Raw genomic sequence first — 16,247 nt, 5'->3', positions numbered from 1 at the left:
GATCTGAGTCAATCAGGTGTTGATGCAACTGCTGGTTCTGACAATTATTTAAGATTTGCTCTCTCATAATTAGATTATACAATCCTGTGTAATCTGCAACCTTACTTCCCAGCAACCAGCCCTCCAGAGCCTTAGTGGCACACTCAACAAATTCAGACCAGTCCTGAGTCTGTGTCTTCTGGGTGTCTCTGAACATTAACCTGTACTGTTCAGTGGTTGAGCCTAACCCATCAATCAGAGCACTCTTCGGGACCAGGTAGTTTCTAGCATCCTCATCACTAACTGTGAGGAGCTTGTCTCTGCCTCTACCTTCAAAGGAGAGCCACAAGATTGCTGCCCACTGCTCCTGAGGGACCTGCTGTACTCTGCAGGCCCTCTCAAGGGCAGTTATCCATTTGTGGATGTCATCCTCAGTTTTGTAGGGGGGCACAATCTTATTCAGGTTTCTATGATCATAGGACCTATCTTTATCCTTAGGGATATTGCTGCCACCAGTGGAATCTAATCCACTCTCTCTAGACTGTCTTGCTCTAGCAAGTTTCTCCTTAGCTAAGGCAACTTCTAGTTCTTACCTTTGAATCCTAAGTTCAGCCTCTCTCATCTTGGCTTCATGCTCTCTTCTCTGAGGGGAAGTCATCCTCCTCTGAGCAGGGGCATTGGGGCCTTTAGAGCCAGTGGAATGGTCAGATTCACTCGAACTGGATCTTCTATCCCTCTGTCTCTGGTTAAGCCTGCTTGGGGGTCTGTAGGGAGGTATCGCATTTCCAGTCCCATGTAAGCTTAAGTTAGCCTGGCTAAATCTCCCGACTGGCACCTGGCTATTTCTATCATCTGAATCTGCCTCCTCCTCATCTACATTATCTCCCTCTGGAGTGATAGGGGCATTAGTATTATCATCTTCAGATGGGTGACCTCCATCTCCAGACCCTGTAGGGACTGAGTCAGGGGGACTTAGAGTATCAGAGTAATCTAATAGCTCTAGGAGTTGGGCTATAGTAGGGTTTTGACCCTGCTTAAGACCTCTGGTGTTACACAGCTGTCTTAACTCCTGATAGTTTAACATAGAATATTTGGATGGTGCCTTTTGAGGGTCACTCTCAACAACTGGGAGCCCAGTGGCTCCTGCTGCTCCAGCCATTCTCTTAGTGAGGTGGATGTGTTGCAATCTACCTACACTGGTGTTTTCCTACTGTACCTTTTCTAGTTAGTTGTAGTCAGGGTGTGCTACTCCCTTTGCTCTACAACAACTAAGTTCAGTAGAACTTATGTATACTAGTCTTGTTTTTTTTTTATATGTACCTAAAGGTACCTGTGTGATCTTTCAAATGATATTTTCAAAGATTACAATTGGTAAAACACAGCAAGCTCAAATCCCAACCGCTGCTCACCAATGTGAGAAGTTGGCCTGGTATATGCTGCTCACTAATTCTAGTGATCACCTTGTACCATGCCAAACAACCCTTATGGTGGTGGTTGAAGTCAACCTTGATAGACCAGCTATCCTAGTGGTAGCGTGGACAGTGCAGTCTGCAGGCTAAACTCTTGAGGGCATGTGAAGCCAGCTGTTTTACCATATGTAACCTCCTTGAATACCAAATGAAAGGACCCCACACAGATATATATTCAAAATATATATTTATTTATTTACTTAAAAGTATCCCCTATACTCTTTATGAGCACAGAAGCTCATTCGTTTAAAACAAGGCAGTGTTTAAATATACAAAAGTTGCACAATTATGGATGGGCCAGGTGGCCAGCTAAACCATATACTAAAATAGTGGTATAAGAACCACAAATAGAAAGGAAAGAAGGCCTAGGGCCTTGGGAATTGCTGGGACGACAAGGAGCTAACTGTAGTTAGTGACCAGGAGGCCCACAGGATGCGTGTGCAGTGTGAAAAGTTACACGCGTGCACCTATTGATTTCAATGGGTGCGTAAAAGTCACAAAGTTAAAGAAAAAGGAGTCTTCCGGATGGACCAGAACCTAACAACTTGAAACCTAGACACTAGAGATGTTTCTCTACCCAGGAGCACCGGAGTGCCAGCGTTACCTCACACACAGGAAGCGGGTGCATAGGGGTCAAAGTGCGTCGGGTTTCGTCGTGCAGGTCTATGGAGCCTGAGGATGAAGATGCTGCAGGCGGCCAGGCAGGAAGAGTTCGGGTGGATCCAAGGGTGGATCTGAAGAGTAGACGACCTGTAAGCAGAGGGGACAATGTTTAAAGTCACTAGCCAGTGACCGGCGTGGAACCAGGAAGGAACCAGGCGATGTCGGGTGCCAACAGGTGAAGAAAGGAAGCTTGTCTCCGCAGCCACGTAGAAGTGAAGGGATCGACAACGTCCAGGAGTCACTCACGAGCTGTCCCATAAAAGCTTTAGCTGATGGCGGTGTCGGCTTCTTGATCAGAGCAAACAGGCCTTGGCTAATGCACGCCACGCAGGAATCGATGAAAGCTTGGTGCTCTAACCAGCAAGGTCAGAGGGGCTGTTCCTTTTCACAGGAGCAAGGGCCAGTCTGGAGCAACCAGACCAGTGGTGTTGTTCATAGATTTTGTCGCCAAGATGGCCACTAGCCAACGGGCCAGTAACCGGGATGACGCGTTGAGTGGCAAAAAGCAAAAGGGCCCCACGCAGATCTCATGGATGCTGGAGGGCTGGTTTTTGGTGCAAATGCTGCTCAGTGTTGGGGCTTCTCAGGGCCCAAAGCAAAGCATTGAGGATGCCTCAGGTGCTGCGCAGTCAGCTTGTCGTGGACGTTCCAAGATGGCCGGTCCCACGTCTCTCGATGCCTCCAGGGGTCTCTTCTTTGCAGGGACTGTGGATCTGGCTCAGAGATGTCTGGGAGTCTGGGTCTTGTTGGGCTCTGGGCTTGGTCTCCGGCGGGAGGCGGCGGCAAAGCAGTTGTTGAGTTGCTGGATGGTGCCTGTATTCACAGGGTGGTCACTCCTTGGCCACAAGGGAGATTCTCTTCAGTCTTCTGTGCAGCAGAACGTCGAAGTCCAGTAGTTCTTCTTATTAAAGTCGAGTTTCAGGATGATCTGAAGTCTTGGGACACAGCAGCTACTCTTATTCCAAATCTAGGGGCCGGATTACCTGCTAGGTCCCTCCTCTGGGTGGGACCAGGAAGGGGGGTGGTTACACCCCCTTTCCTTTGTCCAGTTTCGCGCCAGGACTGGGGCTGGAGAGCCCCAGCTCCGGTTTGAACTGGCATATGCACAGGGACACCTTGTGTGCCCCAGGCATGTCTCAATCTATTCAGCCCTCCCTAACCCACTACACAAAATCCTGTCTGGAGTGGTGCAAGCACCTCCCCTGACAGGAAACACTTTGTCCACACCTCCCAAGCTGAAGGACTCCCAGCAGCAGGAGGGAAGACTTGTGTCTGTGGTGGCAGCATCCATTTTGTGATGCTGAGGCTCTGTCTAACTTTACCCGGGTTTCAGGTTAGGTACATGTCGTGTCCCTCTAGAAGGGTGGAATGCTACCCCCGTCACCAGAATTGGCGAGGGGGTAGTATTCCAAATTGTATGACACCTTACTCGACATGTTTTGATAAAGCCAAACCAAAGTTAGCGTTTGACCGCGAGGTACATAATGCACTTAAGAGTATATGGTATGGCAATATCATGAAACAGCTAAAGGACGTTGTTCCGAAAGCTGCAGACAGGCTCAGCTCATGCCAGAGCACCATCTCACATGAAACCAAGCACTCTGCCTCCAGGATTGTTAAGGCTTGCCATAGGAGTGGCTGATAGGTTACCATGTGTCCATATATGTTAGATATAGATATACTATATCTAAGTAAGAGGTTATTACACCAACTTACCCCAGCTGAGTGATCAGCCAATTGTGTCAAATAGTGAGGCCAGGCCAGGGGTGGCATAATACATGCTGCAGCCCTTGGTAGGCCTTGGATACACCTATGCCCTGGGTACCTGGGGTACACTGTTACAGGGTCCAATAAGGTGAACCAATTCCAATTGGTAATGCACCTAGTGTGCATTGGCATTAATTTAGGGAGAGAGCAGCAGGGCTTTGGGTCTGATTAGCAGGCCCACAGCCACACTAAGTCATAAAACCAGTGAAGCAAAAGCAAAAATTTGGGGTGACCATAGGATAGCAGACCCTACTCTCCTACACTAGCAATAAAATCTAAGGATATCATCCAGATTTCTAGTGCTAGAGCCAAGAACAAGGATGCTATTAAGCAGGCCAAAATAGAATGGGATCTGGCCAAATGGGAGTCTCTCTTACAGGCACTCAAATCCAAAGATCTTAACACATTTTTTAATATAGTCACCTTTGGTAACCAGGAAGGGAGAAACAATCTAGAGCCAAACATCGCGGGCGAAGTTTAGAATGGCCATTTTCGCTCTCTCTATGATGACCAGGATCGTCCCGAGGAAGAGGTAAACAAAAATGCAGATCTGAAAACATCAGAGTGGGATGGTACAATGGATAAAGAGACATTTCCTATTGTCTACCTTGAGGAAGTATGTAAAGTCATTTCTAAGATAGCCTCTAGTGGCTCCCGGTATTGACAAATTCCCTGAGGATTTATATCACTCAGAACCCAAAGTTTGGGGCCCCTACTTGCTAGTTATTTTTAATGCCATACTGGGTGATATGCCAGTCCCAGAGACATGGACCGGTGCTGAAATAATCCCTAAGTACAAGAAAGGGTCACCGCTCCTACCGTGAAATTATAGGCCCATTAGCCTTATAGATGTGATGCAGAAGGTCTTTGCAAGGGTTATCTTAGATCGGCTTCAAGAGTGGACAGAAGTACATGACGCCTTCAGTACGTTACAAGCATGTTTTAGAAACAGAACTTCAACCATTTATCTGGTATTCCACCTCCTACTCCTATACTGGAAAACAGTGGTGCTTGAAGGTGGTAGTTTATATCTGATCTAAAATCCGCCTTTGACCTAGTTCCCAGGTCTAAACTCTGATCTTATGTCTAATATGAGGGTCACCACTTACCTCTGTAACATTCTTAGGAGGATGCATGAGAAGAACTTTGCACAGGTTCAATGTGGGAAATTAGGAGAGCTCTCTGAACCATTTCCAGTAACTAGGGGCGTCCAACAGAGCTGTGTATGGGCTCCTACCCTCTTTTGTTTGTATATTAATGGGCTGATTGATACCTTGAACCAGGTCAGTGACAATGAAGCTCCTTAGATCTGCTCGACCAAAATCCCAGCACTGATGTTCACCGATGATACCCTCCTCTCAAAATCTCCCAAGGGGATCCAAAGGATACTCTATGGCTTCAATACCTTTCGTATTGGGCGGGGCCTCAAGGTTAATGCTGCTAAGACAACATTTATGTTTTTTAATTCTGCACACTCCACTAGGACCAATCCTGTGCTGAATGGAATTCCACCAGAGAGGGTCGCTATCTTTGAGTACCTGGGGTACTCTCAATGAGCACATGGATTGGGCCATTCATATGGGGAAACAGAGGTTGAAATTAGCACAGAACACAGGTGGACTGGCTAAGGTTTACAGGTCAAAGCTTCTTAGCCCCCTGTTGGAAATTTAATAAACCCAGTCCCTGGGAGCCATTACTTATGGGGCAGAGCTATGGGGACATAAAAGACATCGCATCTGTATAAAACAAATGTATTAGGGACCTAGTGAATCTTCCTCCTAGTGCTCCCCTGACTCCGCTCTGATTAGATCTAGGGCTAACTTCCATCTCGGAGGTCTTTGCCCTAAGACGTCTTATCTTTTGGAGGAGAATCTAGTCGACATCTGAGTTGATACCATATAGGCAAGCATTAGCAGAACTTCTGGAAATACCAGGGGCTAAAAGTCTACCCTAGTTATCCCATCTCAGGGTCACTCTTACTAGCATAGGTTTGGCTTCTCCATGGGACGACTCTTTAGCAGTCTCTTCTGTGATCACCAGTAAAAACTGGTGGATTGCTACAGGGCCTCAAGACTTTCCTCCCTCATGATGAGTTCAACTGCAGGCACCCTAACTATGAATTTTATACCGATTAAAGATATCTATAGATATGAGAATTTTCTGGATGAGATTCAGCCAGCACTAGCCAGGAAGCTATATTTGCAGTTCAAGCATGGTTTGCTCTCCTTGTGCACCTTTACTAGTGCCTGGACAAGGAAAATTGACAGGAAATGTACCACCTGTGGTGCAGCAGAAGAAACTGAAGCACACGCTTTTTTCTTTTGTCCAGCTTATAATAGGGAAAGACAAACGTGGATAGTGCAGGTTTGTGGGAACATAGGGATGTCTAACCATCTTGAGGCGCTTAGAATTCTGAAATATGGTTCCCATCATGCAATAGTATTCACGGTATCCAGATTTCTTTTCTCTCTATGGTGTGTTACAGAAAGGCTCCTAGGATAAGGGACGGGGATCTTATATGAACTCTGGAAGTAGGAATGGAAAGCCAGGCTTTATGCAGCTATGGCTCTCAATTTTTATATGAGGACTTGAGGTATAAGAAAGTAATACATTGTTTTATGACTGCACATTTTAATTACCAAATGTTTTTAAATTTTAAAAGGATCTTAACTTGCATATAATTGGTTTATGCCTTCTTAGTTTTCCAATGAACTCTTAGGGTCTTTAAAAACTGAAATAAGGTCCAAATATAGAAATGAACATAGTAAAGTAGTCAATATTAGGGCAAGGACTGTTGGGTGAAATCCACAAGCAAAATGATATTCAGGTTTTATGTTTTACAAATGATACTTTATCCATTATCATAATGCACAGTTTTATCATATCTATCTCATTGAGTATATCTGAGCTCTCCACGCTAGGCAACAACTCAGATAATTCAGGTAACATAGTGGACCCTGAATGAGCCCACTTTTAAGAACTTTTCTCTGAGGTTTTGTTCCATAGTCTTTTATCTGAGTATTGTGGTAGCATTCTGACAATTGATGTAGTATGATTGTTTGACATATTTATACTGCAATGAGTTGAGATTTGTATTATAATGTTTTTAGGTATATTTATTATTTTGTATTATGCACTTTTATGATACAGTAAACTGAAATAAAGTTAATTGATGATAATGATAACCCAGTCCATTTCAAAAGAAAACCCAAGCACACATCAGCAAAAAAAGCAAAGTTCTACAGTACTTATTGTTGGTGATTGTTAGCGATGGGATATAGAAAACGGCTTTTTCTTTACACTGGTTGTTCCTTTTAAATGTAATAATAATAATAACCTTAATGTTCTTCTAGATCATAATGTGTTAATATCACAGATTCCTGTAGCCCGTCCAAACAGGTCAACAAATAATTCCCCAGGGAAAGTAACAGGTGGCATCTCCTTAGAGAGGGTGGGACGGGGGGGGGGGGGGGGGGGGGCAGAGCATTAAGATGTTCAATACACCGTCCCATCCTCAAAGTTTTTAACTTGTAAAAGTATCCTAGAGAAGTCACTGGGAGTTAAGAAGACAACTTAGTTGGGTACAAATATAGTCGCAGTCATTTCTGTACAATTGGTCAAGTCCAACGTAACTTCCAATTGAAATTTCTCAGAGAAACACTGGAGGGCGCACAAAGACTAATCACAAGGCGTAATGGGTGGACGGTGCTAATTTTAGTAAGGGGTGCATTTATTTAAGTCCGGCACCATTAGGTCTGGCGTTAGCCAACACTTCTTTATATTACTGAAAATATATATTTAGTATACTTAGAGGGGATTTCTGCCAGCTTTCTTCATCTATTGGTCTCTTGTTGTGTCATTGACATTTTAATCCCCCTCAGCCTACTTCAGCCATTGGATAACTTGGAGAACGTCCCTACATGTGAACATTCTGCTGTTTCACAATGATTACATACTCACATGAAGTATTTCTCTTGAGTGCCAAGGAGTACTAAGGCAATTCTTGCTTTTTGAAACAAAAAAAAAATAGTTTTGTCTTTAGCCCATGTTTATTTTTTTAAATTCGCATAAATCACAAAAGAAAACAAAAGGCTGCCAGCCAATGTTAGCTATACCTACCTAGATATGGCTTGAGCAGTGTCCCCAGTCTCATGTTTTGCAAATAAAATCATAATAAAAATTCAAACAAACAGCCGGCACTCCAAATTTCAGTTGACCAAATTTATTTGGGATAACGCGTTTTAGCACACTCCGCATTCCTCCGATCACCATGCCCCAACACCATATATAATATATTTACATTTCAATGGACACTGAAGACAAACTTCATCATGCACTCTTTCTACGAATTAAAATGATCTACATTGTGCTACATTAAATTACAGTTCAGGTTTATCATGCAGATAAATTCAACCAGGTCACATTGTGTGTTACTTATTCAGAAAAATAATTTTATGGGAAGTAAATCCAAAACCAAAAATAAAATAAAAACTAAATAAATACTAATGCTCCACATAATATTCCAAACGGGGTAGTTAAGATCGGTAATATACCATTACCCTTGCATGTCCCACTGCTCTAATGGCTAACTACAATTACATCAGTAAGATAACCAGCTACATCATACTCCTATGAATATAGGAGGGAAAAAGCACTCTTTCTAATTGTATTTAACTGCCGCAGTGGACAAATATTACAATCTGCCAAAGATATTTCAACAGGACCCTTCTCAAACGAAGATTAATTATAATTGATATGTACTGGCTATCGTGCGAGTTCCCTTCTAGGAAGGTATGTGACAATCAACATCAGTATGAATCCTGGACCTGTAGATGTAATAGCTGGAAACAAATACTGAAAGGCAAGAAGGAGGAGGATGTCCAGGGAAACACCAATTCAACATGAAACTGTTGCTAGAAAATTAGCAGGGGCAGGCGGGGTATGTCATCTCTTCAAACACAAAAAAAAAGAAGGAAGAGGAGTGACAGTCCACTCTCAGGTGGCTGCTCCAGCCTGCTGCTTATCCTTCCTCACTTCTCCACATGCATAGGCAGTTCCTCATACTTATTAACGCCACATGAATCTACTGTGCACAGCAAAATAATAAAGCATGACTCAGACTTCCTAATTGTGGTGTCTCTGTCCTCAATCCAGCCAATTTCACAAAAAGGCAAAAGATTAGGATTTTTTCAAGTTTTTCATATAGATGTCCGGCCACAGGATATATACATGGCCTGCAATGGCCAATACCCTTCTGTGCTCTAGGATCCTCTTCTTGAGAGGAAAAATTGAGCTGCCCGCATACTTTACGCCACAACGACAAACTAAGGCATATACACAGTGATCTGTACTATGTTCTTGGGAAAACCTGTTGCTCTTTGTTTTAACATTCTTACAATGTTTACATGCATTACATCAGCCACATTTAAAGATATCCTTCTGTGTGGAAACCAGTTTCCTCCCCCCGAATCAGCTATCAAATCACTGTGAACATGTAGATCCCTTAATGATTTGCCTCTTCTGTTTGACAAAATCACCCCTGCTGTTAAGTCATTACGTATAACTCTGTCAGATGATATCAAAGTCCAATATTTATGCAAGGTATGGCATATCTAACCTGTTCAAGCCTGTAGGACAAAACATGTCAGAGTTTGTACCATAATTAAGGAATTTCTTGCATGCATCTATCCTGAATGAGTGCCGCAACTTGGATTGTTTTTTAATATATATACATATATATATAGTCACAGAAAAATACACAGGTTAAAGTTACATTATAGTATGGTGAAAATGTAAGCTAAAATGTTAAACTTTAAAATAAAGAAATGCAACAATTCACCACTTACAGTTACCGAAATAAATATAACTCGCGCCCTTGTCTCACTTAAGCCTAACCCCGACAGCAAGGCAAAACCCTGTGGGTGTTGCTTTTACTTTGTGTTTGCGGCACCACAGTATAAACGAAATTACATTTCATTTCAATTTGAACCTAGAGAATGCCCCTCTTAGAACCCCTCAACAAGGGCCTTGGGGTGAATGTTCCCCTACTCGGCTCCCTTATTTCTTATTTTTATTATCTTTCTATGACATGTTTTGAGCTCACAGTACTGCAGTAGTACAGCGACAGTACATTGTTGCTATATATACATACATTTTGAACCTTAATTTCCCATAAACTACTGAACAGATTCACGCTAAATCACAAAAAGCACACATTGTGGATCAAGCGCTAGCTTTCTGCAAACTTGGATGTCATTCCGTTCAGCAGTTTTTGCTGTATCACTGTTCAATTGTCCTATTGAAAACTATGTGGGGGAAACAAGTTTTGCTCCCCCATCCTTTTCTCTGCCCCACTGGATGGATCTCTCAAAAACTTTCCAGGTAGGAGCTAAGTTGGCTTAACCTTTCTTGTGGAACGTTTTGTGAAGATTCATCAAACAGCACTAAAGTCATCACCAAACCAAATCATCTTATTCTTATTGAAATCTGGTCCTAACTATAATTACACAGTGGCGACTGCCCCTGTGTTATGATAGTTAGGAAGGGGCATTCTGCAATCCCTATATGAAAACCCCTTTCTAATTGCTTTATCATTGGTAACCGACTTGTGACACACGCAGTCTATTATAAAAGAGATTATGTCAGAACTCAACTGTAATAACTTATTACAATTGAGTTCTGACATCACAAAATCTGCTGCCAGACAAAGTAGCCGAGTGGGAACCCAGGTCAGGTCAAGAAGCATAATTAAAGCAGCTGTTTAAAGAACAAAAATTAAGCATTACTTTTCTTTTTCTGCTCTGTTTTACTAGCTGCACAGTGACAAGCGTAAAGTAGATGTTTATGGCAACTTGTAATTTTTGAACTTCATAGGTAACTATAGAAAAGGTAGAATCTTTCCATGTTTCTACTGCCCCTTTCTTAAAAAACACTGACTTGTATTAAACTGATTCTAATTTATGTTTTCAACAAATATCTGGCAGTTTTTTTATGTTTTATTTTGCACAAGATATTCTATTCAGATTCACTTTATTTGATTTATGTTTCTCAAAACCATAAGCGCATACAAATAAGGAGCCCATAAAAACAAAAAACAAATTCAGTAAAAGTTAAAAAATCCAGGACTGTAAAACATAATTAATTATTCCTCCTGTAAACTCTTTGTACAGACTGTAGCTCTTAAAAAACATACTACATTTGCAAGAATAAACTCATCTACTAACATCTGTAAATATAAAAGAGCCAGGCAAACTTGTAAAAAACCTCTTCCCTTGAGTACGGGAACAATAAAAGATCTCCTCGGGAAATCATAACATTTACAAAGCATTTTAAAGTGCAATGTATCCTGCGGGGACCTATTGTCGCAATCGCAGGGACCCAAGGTTTTGATATTGTGACACCCTCGGGGGGTGGCTAAAATCAGTTGTAGATTAAATCTAAATCTTACAAGCAAGAATCTATTCCTGTCATTTTTCACGAGGGTTAGTAAAGGCTCCATGGTCAAGGAGGTAGTTCCCATAACATGTTTCTTAACCAAAGGTTTCATCAGCTCTGTTTTTTCCTTAGGCATCATCTCCCACTCTGTGAAGTGGTCCTTTACCCATTTATAGTCCCCTCTACAAATGCCCTCCAGATGGGTAAATAACTCCACCCTCCCCATTTTGGTGACAGCTTCCCTTATTTACCTGAGCTAAGGTATTTTTGGGACATCAGCAAGTGATAAACAATCTCTCATAAATAGACGGTTAAGATTAAGCTATTCGGGAGTCGGCAGCGCGTGCGATCCAAGATGGCCGCTGCGCCTTGACCTCCGTCCTTACCTGCTTCGCTGACGAGATTATTCTGACGATAGGGGCATAATTAAGCTTTGTTTATTGCCCCCAGCTGTTCCGTTGTGGTTGCTGCAGTGTCTGGTCCATTTTCGGAGGTCTGGTGCCTCCGTGGGAAGTGCGGTAGGCGTTTTTCGTGTCTCCTCACAGAGGGCTCCTGCTCTCCTCAGCATTCTCTAACAGCCTTCCACACAGAGGAGGCGAACTTAACCCTGTGGACACCTCCTCTTTTTAGAAGCTGTTGTAATCTTACACTGTGTTTATTTGTGCAATATCTCTTTATTTGAGGCATGCGCTGTGTTTATCTTCAGGTGCTGTTCTATGTTCTAGTATAGAACTGTGGATGTAATATTCCAGTGAAAGACTCAGTTGTTGTTGGAGTCTGGAGCTGGAAGGAAGTCTGCCGTGCTATTCTAATTAAAACTATTCTAATCTACATTTAAGTCTTTGGAATTTAATATTGGCGACAAGTTTAAGTCTCTCCTGTCAGAGAAGGCACGGGAACGGAGAGCAGAAGAATCCACGAAGGAAAAGTGAGTAAGGAAAAGAAGAAAGCGGATTACAAATGAGAAGGACGTCGTGTTGGTAGAGGAGCATTGAAGAGAAAGAGAGAAGATTCACGGTGGCGAGATATTTGTGTGAAGAGGCGAAATCACGGAAGTATTTCTTGCTATTTAAAAAAAAAACATACTTGAGTAACGAATCTCACCAAGAAAGAACGCTCGAGGAGTGTTCGGCGTATCCAGGCACTGCGGAGAGCAAGCGGAACGAGGACTTGCAGGAGCGCACGTCATTGTTGTAAGGACGTGTACAACGTATCCTGGCAACGCGGTTGGCAAGCGGAAGGAGAACGCGAAAGAGCGCACGTCAAGGTGTATGCGTGGTGACGCCTAAAGATGTTTACCGAGGTTGCTTAGTAACGTGACTAGCAAGGAAGATATACGAGCGTGCGCACAACAAGGAGTGTAACGCGAGTAAGAAAACATTCGTGTGGCAGGAGGAGCCAGTAAATGTTCCGGTAATCGTCTGGGGCGGTGAGCGGAAGATATTTAAAGAGAGAGAAAACAATGTCAAGGTGGGAATTCATTCTGGTACGCAGTTGTTAAAGCTTGGATCAAGTTGACGGAGGTCATTGTTGAGAGTCCACAAGCAGTCTACTCTACTTATTTTGGTTCAAGGAAGTACACATAGAGTCTCAAAGGAGTAAAACTACTATTTTTTTTTGTTGTTTTGGACTTGTTGTCAACCTTGTCGTAAGGGTAGTTGTGGGTAGTGTTCTTTATTATTACAATTATGTTTTTGGGGTTGTTTTGTTCGTTCGGCATTCAGTTTTAGTGTAGTTAGGGAAATACAGTTTGATCTTTCAGCAAAGTTTTTACAGAGTAAGGGAGACCCACCCCTACCATGGTCAAGGTGGAAAGAAGAGTTCTTAACATACATGAAGGCGATTGATGGTGAACGGATGGGGGCCGAGAGGAAAAAAAGCATTCTTCTACATTGCTTAGGATCAGAAGGCCAAGACATTTTTAGAGCACTTCCACAAATTACCGCACAAGTGGGGGAAGAGAATTTGAATGCCTACAATGAGGCTTTACAGAGACTAGAAAAGCGCTTCAAACCAACGACAAGTATCGCTCTGAACAGATTCAAGTTCTATACTAGAGCGCAAAAGGAGGAGGAATCCTTTGATGATTTTTTAACGTCTTTAAGATCTTTATGTGTACATTGCAAATTTGGGGTTATGGCTGACGAAATGATTAGAGATCAGATCATTGTACATGTAAAAAACAAAAAAGTACAAGAAAATGTGTGGGTGATGGGAGATCCTAGTTTGTCAGAAGCAATAGCTAATGCGAAAGCAGCGGAACAATCAGAAAGTTGGATGCAAACTATTAAGCAGAGTACTAAGAAGGGAGAATGTGTGGAAGAAGTGTGTGCTTTAAAGAGTAATTCTGGGAGCAATACGCAGTTAAAAAAAGACAGTATGGAAGTTGTCCAAAAGAGAAGCATAAACAATAAATACAATGGTGGGAGCCAATTTAGAAGTAATGTGAACATGGGAGGACAAAATATGTGTTTCAGATGTGGTAGTAGGTCACATTATGCATCTTTTGCAGGTTGTCCCGCTATAAATAGACAGTGTAGGAAGTGTGGAAGAATGGGCCATTTTAGTACAGTTTGTAGGGAGATAAGGCGAAATAGTGCTTCAACATCTTTTTCTGGTTCAATCTCGACCATTAGTGGTACAGATATAGTGCATGGTGAAGAAGGTAAAGAAAAGTTACCCAACGAATGTGAAAGAGGATTTGTAGTTTCCATCATTAATAAGCATTTAGTAGGAGAGGAGGAGATGCGTTTGGAGGCTCCAAAATGTATAGTAGAGGTTTTGGGTGTTGAACTTCATCTTATGGCTGATTCTGGTTCGCCATGGACTATAATCTCGAGAGATTACTTCAGGGATAAATTGCAAGATGTATGTGTTGGAAGAGTTCTACATGCAAATGATGTTGTTGCTGAAAGTTTTGATGGCACAAGGATTGATTTGGAAGGTTTTTTCAAGGTTTCGTTACAGTTCAAGGACAGAGTTGCAGATATTAAGTTGTACATTGCGATAAAAGGAGTAAATGTTTTAGGATGGCGTGATCAGTGGAAGTTAGGCATTATGTTAAATCCACGAGCAGAAGATCCTGTCATTTTAGGGGACAAATGTGAAATAGGGAATATTGCTGTGGTGGATCCAAATGTCAGAGTGGGGAATTTGGTAAACAAATTTAAGAAAGTGTTTTGTGAAAATTTAGGGAAACTTAGAGATTTTGAACACAAGATCATTCTTAAGCCAAATGCATGCCCAGTCGTACAAAAATTAAGAGGGGTACCCATAAATGTGAGAGAAGAGCTCAGGGAGATGTTGAAACAACTTACAGATGAGGGCATTATTGAAGAAATTGAATCTTCAGAATGGGTTTCACCCATTGTTTTAGTACGCAAGGCTGATAAGAATTTGAGGGAATGTGTTGATCTCAGATCACTTAATTCTAACATAGTGATTGATTGCCATCCCCTCCCAAATATAAACGAGATGGTGTCTATGTTGGAAGGAGCTAAGGTATTTTCAACTTTGGACCTGCGTTCTGCATACCATCAAATTTGTCTTTCAGAAGAGTCAAAGAATCTAACAGCATTTATTACCCCACAAGGTCTTTTCCGTTACACCAGAATGCCGTTTGGATTAGCCTCAGCGGCATCGGTTTTCCAAAGAGTAATGTTTAGAATGTTTAGAGATGTCGATCATTTTGTGAAGTGTTTTCAAGATGATATTTTGTTTTTTTCTAAAAATAATGAAGAACATGATGCACACCTTAAGGAAGTTTGCAGTAGGTTGGAAGTGAACGGACTCACGCTCAAAGAAAGTAAATGTAAATTGTAAGCAAGGCAAGGCTTGTGCGTGGTTTGATAAAAAATGGAAAACTCAAGCACCTTCATTTGTAGAGGGTGATTGGGTTAGGATCAAGAAACCTGGTATTCTTTGCAAGGGGTCTAGTAGATTTGGGAAAGCTATACAAATTAAAAGAGTCTTTAAAAATTCTGTAGCTACTCAAGATGGGAAGGTTTGGAATGTCGGAAGAGTGGCAAAGTGCCCTTCCAGTCTAAACAAGATTTTCTCCAATCAGGTTTCTGAAAATATGATTCGTGACAATGAGTACAATGTTGGGGTTTCTGGTGAATCTAACAATGTGGGTGGAAAAGTCCCTGTTGGACTAAATGTCAGAACATCAAGCCGTGTAAAATATTTTCCTAAAAAATTGAATGACTATATTTAGTTGTTTACATTGGGTTTGGTTTGATTTTTCTTTTTGCTTTTATTTTAAGTTATATTATTTTATTTATTTAGGTTTCCTTTGTGTTTGTTTTATTCAAAGGAGGGGGATGTGTTGTAATCTTACACTGTGTTTATTTGTGTAATATCTCTTTATTTGAGGCATGCGCTGTGTTTATCTTCAGGTGCTGTTCTATGTTCTAGTATAGAACTGTGGATGTAATATTCCAGTGAAAGACTCAGTTGTTGTTGGAGTCTGGAGCTGGAAGGAAGTCTGCCGTGCTATTCTAATTAAAACTATTCTAATCTACATTTAAGTCTTTGGAATTTAATAGAAGCCTCAGCCCTTCTTAAAGGGGTTTTCGTCCTGCCTCTTGTTGGCCACAGCTTTGCAGTTTGGAAAAGATTAAAGGGATTTTTGTCCTTTTTTAGGTCTCGCCTGAGCCAGCGCTTTAGCGCTGCTCTGGCGAGAGCTATAGAAAACGGGGATCTGGAAGTGCAAACGAGTGCTTTTCAGGCCCCCAGCTACAGTGCATGTGCGCCGGGCGCGCGCACCATTTGGCAGCCTGTGTGTACATTTCGCGGGCGCTTTAATGTTCTCAGTGAGCTGCGCGGCCACTGCGAACATCAAAGCGCCCGCGAAATGATTACTTTCACTTTAGTGGTAACGTTCGCACCTACTTGTTTCTGGAGCAAACCATGCGGCAGGCATGAACACTGCCT

Source organism: Triturus cristatus, chromosome 1_1, assembly GCF_964204655.1.
Source record: "Triturus cristatus chromosome 1_1, aTriCri1.1, whole genome shotgun sequence".
In the NCBI taxonomy this organism is placed as follows: Eukaryota; Metazoa; Chordata; class Amphibia; order Caudata; family Salamandridae; genus Triturus; species Triturus cristatus.
Note: the sequence above shows the minus strand (reverse complement) of the source record.